Raw genomic sequence first — 5,401 nt, forward strand, 5'->3', positions numbered from 1 at the left:
AACTTTTAATCAACTTTTAAATTCCAAAACTAGAGGGCAAGTTTTGAAACATTTCAAAACATTAGGGTTTTAACTATTTAAATTTCAAAACAAAACCTTAAGTTCAAATTTAAACCATAAAACTTACATGGGCATATTGAAACTTTTTCGCAACACGAGGATCAAATAACAAATAATAGAAATTAAACAATTAATTTTGTCATTATTTATATTTGACCTAATTTCAATTTCTTGCAAGATAAATTACCCAATTAATACAAATAATCAATCTTTAATCATATAAGGAAGTTATTATCTAATCAATTGGTAATTATCTTGTGTTTTGGTAAGGATAATCTTTTAGAAACAATAAAAATCGTATTTTATTAGTTTAAAACGAATATGGTAATTATCCTTAAGCAAAATATCAAGTAAATCCAAAATTTCCTCTGTCTGACGCTCCGACTCGCCGAGTCACACATTGGAACTCGCCGAGTAGGGTAGACTCGCCGAGTCCATGTAGTGACTCGCTGAGTCAGTTCGAACAGAAGGCCAGAATTCGATTTTCAGTAAATAATTCAACATAGCATCACATACAACAGAAACCAATCAAGGCTCTGATACCACTGATGGGTTTTAGACATAAGAACAATCCTATGTGCTCATACAAACCCTAATTCTTGGATCTAGATTTCTCTATTGTACATGCAATGTATCCAAGACTTACAATCTTAGATCTAACATATTATAAACTGAAATTAGTGTTTAGAGAGTTACCTTTGATTGTTATGTAGCAATAACAATGTCAATTCCTCCTTGTAATGACTTTAGAAAGCTTAGAGTCACAATTGTCACTCCTCTAATGGCTTACAAACACCAAGAGCAAGAGGATGAAGAATAAGGAGAGAGGAGGCTGCCCAAAACCTTCCAAAACCCTAAGGAGTTACTTCCACACGTTTTTGGTGCTCTAAGGATCTTTAAATAGTGAGGCTATTAGGGTTATCTAACAAGGAAACCCTAATTTGGATGCCTAGGCCCTAAGCAACCCATGGACTCCTTCCTTAAAGGCCTAGGACGATTTCTAATGGGTTTTCCCATAGAATTCGTCCACCCCTCTAATATGGAGTCTATTAGCTCAATATTCAGCCATCATACAATTGACAGTTCTAGTCCCTTAAGTTTAATTAATGTCTTTTAGCCACAAACTCAATTCTTATTAATTCCTGACTAATATTAATTAAACAATATGATTTCTCCTTTAATATATTATTCTCATAATATATTTATAAATCATAATTAATCCTTTATCTCCATAATTCATCCTATCAAGTTGCTTTGGTGAAGGCAACCCAAAAGGACCATGCACCATCGGGTTAAGTACATACCAAAATAGTTATAGACTTAGACACTAATCCAACAGTTTATTCACAAATGTTTTCCAATGTGTTGATTTAAAAATTGAAATTTTTGGTCGTGAAAATTGGGTCGTTATAGTGGGCCCAATGGGCTGGTAGGTGGGCTATCTTTAGACCCAATAAGTGAGAGGTTAGACTTAGCTGCTAATTGAGATAATTGTGGGTTTGGCACAGAGATAGAGGCCGGTGCGTAGCAGCAGTGTTTTAGGAGCTGTTCATCATCCGAGGTGAGTCTTCTCACTATACACTACCTAGAGTGGTATTTATGTGTAGACCGAAGGGTCTTGTATGCTATGTGTATGTATGAGATTATGTGAATTTTGTTGTATGTATGCCATATGTTGTATAGACTGGACCGGAGGGTCCAATGATATAGACCGCACCGAAGGGTCCAACGATACAGACTGAACCGAAGGGTCCGACGAGCTATGACAGGACTAGAGGGTCCAACGAGCTACAGGACTGGAGGGTCCTGCTGAGACACATCGACCAGAGGGTCGTAGTGTAGCCTCGAGTGGCGTATGTGTTGTACGTGGTATTTTGGGGAACTCACTAAGATTTGTGCTTACCGTGTTATGTGTTATGTGTTTCAGGTTCCATGTCGGGATCGTGGGAGGGCACCGGCTTGATTGTACACACCAGAGAAAGAGTTATGAGGATCTTGGATTATTAATGGATTTGTGCTTTGTAATTGAATAAAAGAGATTTTTATATGATATGTTATGAAGAGTATGCATTTTAAAAATGAAAAATTTGGCGGTGTGATTCTTTCGGTTGCATTTGTTACAATGCATCTCCCGGCAGGCTCCATTATGATGGAATTTGCACTTGTTGCATTTTGGAAGGCTTCCAGTTGTTAATGGTCTCCCAGTTGTTAGTGTAATAGGGGTCATGGTCGCATGAATAGCAACAACATGTTACTTCCTTGAGAACCCTTGAGTGGGTTGTCCCTTTCTCTTACTTTTAGACCTCAGCTTCCTGCTCTTAAGCTTGGGGTTTGGAGTTCCTTGATAGGTTGACACTTGTTGGTTTCCATGTTCGTTCCTTTGGCTAGAGTTGTCAATGCTATTCCCGCCTCCATTGGGGTTGTTTGCATTGATTTGCGCCATTGCAGCGGTTACTGCCACCGTTACAGCAACTTGGAATGTAGCAGAGTCCATCTGCAAGGGCGGTGTCTCGCGGGTTCGCTTGTTATTCTTGTGGGATGGCATTTTTCTGCCGCACGTTGATAATCCAGATTGTAAGTAATGATCGTCATTCCTGGTTGTACTGTATAAATTTTGCATCTTGTTGTATAATTCTCACTTCTTCCATCTACATCCCTATGATGTATTTGCGGTAGTAGATAATCATAGATTTGGCACGATCGTCACGTCTATCCTTGGAGTATATAGGTTGTTTTGGTTTCGAGACCCTTAAGTATCTAGCGGTTTTGAGGGTTCGCTTGAGCATATATTTGAGTCTATCTAGTAATACGAAATAAAGATAGAACATAATTGTTCCAGTGGTAAGTACCATCTTAGTACACGAAAGAGAGTCATGTCAGATAGTAGGGGGAAAAAGAAAAGGCTGATCCTAATTGTAGCGGAAAGTGTCTGGTGGTGGTGCTGATGAAGTGGATGCACATCGGAGACGAGCTACTTGTTGTTCGGTATCTCGTAGTTGTACTTCCCAAACTAACTGTCTCGCTCGAGAGTCTCCATTCACTTCCTATGTTTGCCTCTCATCTTTTTCAATAGCAAACCACATTTTATTTGTTCGATTAGGGGTATCCTGAGCTTGGCTATCCATACCTCAGGTGCCCCGGACCACGACTGGGAGGGCCCGGTCAGCTGGTCCTCTGTGACTAAGATCAAAGAGACCTCGGTTCCTACTGTAGTGTGGTCGTATCCCCTGCTGGTGACTCTATCTCCAAATATCGTGTGCCTAAGGGGGCATGGGGCCACCGGGGCTCACACGATATATCGGTACTCTGGCTTTGCATGGAGGATTGATGACATCGGATTCTGCATCCGAGTCATCATCATCATTGCCCTTGGGAACTTCCTCTTCGAGGTCCACTATTGACTCAGCAGGTCCATCTGCAAGTTCTACTTCGTGTTCCTCCTCTGGTTCTTCCTCTGAGTCGAGCCACCCTACTATTCCTTGACTAGGGAGATAGGGTTTCCTGGCTAATGATACTCGTTTATAGTGTATTGCACGAAGGGCTATGAATACTAGAAACAAATAGCATACCAATCACTCCTATAACTCTACGACTATTGCATAGATTTAGTTGAGGTTCCCTTCTTGGAGATTAAGGGTATTTTTATTGTTATGTTTTACTTGTTTTGTTCAGAGTTGTGTTAGTCCCTCTTTTGGTTTGTAGTTGCATATTAATATGTGGTTAGATATGCTAGTTCCCTAAAAACAGAGCTCTGATACCAACATGTCACACCCCCGAACCGGACAGCGGAAACGTCCGAGGGCTCTTGTGACTCAAATTGAATACCATCACAATGAATATACATGAATAATAACATAATTCACCACCATGCATTGAAAAATTACAACTGGTATCGTTTACATTGAGTATATTGTTTTAGACGTTACAATTTCATAACATAAACCATTCGATAGTAAATCTAAGCAAAACACCATGACATCACTTGGTACTTATTCTTCAGTTTACCTATTACCTGAGAATACAAGTTATTTTGAAAACGGTCAACATAAAAATGTTGGTGAGTTCATAAGCATGTTTGAGAAAATGATTTGTATAACTTTGAAAACCACCAGAAAATCCGATATTTTCTGAAAAGAGTGTTGTATATAAAAAGTGTGAAAATCCATAAGTATGCTTGATGATTTTTGTAAATATGAATAACTGTTTAACTTTGTATACACCACATAGGTAAAAGTGTTGAACTCCCTGGGAAAACCCGATGTTTTCCTAATACATAAAATTACGTGTCTTATTTATCGTTATACCGATACGACAATTGTTTTCGATAATTCCAAGTGATATTGGATTAATTATGGGTTGTGAGTTGTTATAATCACACATTAATGAAAATGACTAGTTTATAACTACCAATTACAAACAATCCTTTAGGCGTCGTCCGTACTACTCACTTAATCCAACCACCTTGACTTCTCTTGATTTACGCCACGAATCTGTCTACTCGATAATTCCAGGTGACATTGGATTAATTATGGGTTGTGAGTTGTTATAATCACGCATTGATGAAAATGACTAGTTTATAACTACCAATTACAAACGATCCTTTAGGCGTCGTCCGTAAGACTCACTTAATCCAACCACCCTGACTTCTCATAGCCCCACAACCGAGGAGAAAGGAGGGTACGAAGCCCTCTTTTGTTCCACAAGCTGTTCAAGACTATCGGTAATGAGAAAGGCACTTAGCCCGACTCACATTTGACTTCTCGACTTTACTAGCAGTACCAATGGACCCTTGGGGTCCAACAGCAACATAGAGTTATTGAAAGTCCTTTTACATGGAATTAGGTTATAGAAGGCCCAATAACATGTAAGCGCGTTCCCTTCGGGCCTAAAGATCATGTCATTGGGCTAGCTAGGCTCAACAAGCACGATTTGAACCTTTCAAGCCCAAAGATTGAATATTGACTCCTCGTAGATTTCGCGTGTTTATTGAAATACTATTGTTTATTGATCTTTGATTTGTTATTGATTCGAGACCGAATCAATTCGTTTGGTAACGATATTGGTGTTGAAGGTGTATTGGTCATTATGTTTCGCCGGTAGTCGTAGATCTCGTATTTTGTTTTAAGGGATTTATTTGTTTAAAAGTAAGATTTTTACCTTTTCACGACCCTTCTTTTGTAAAAAGACGTTCTTGGCCCAATAAGCCAAAAATTTAGGATTAAGGCCTAATTTTTGTAAGAATAACACTTTAGTCTCCATTTTGTTCAAAACTTGTTTGGATAACTATTTTGTAGTAAAAATAGCATTTTAAAACCCCTTTTTGTCAAAAATAGCATTCTCG

This window comes from Lactuca serriola, chromosome 2, assembly GCF_051521515.1.
Source record: "Lactuca serriola cultivar US96UC23 chromosome 2, Lser_US96UC23_V15, whole genome shotgun sequence".
Lineage (NCBI taxonomy): Eukaryota > Viridiplantae > Streptophyta > Magnoliopsida > Asterales > Asteraceae > Lactuca > Lactuca serriola.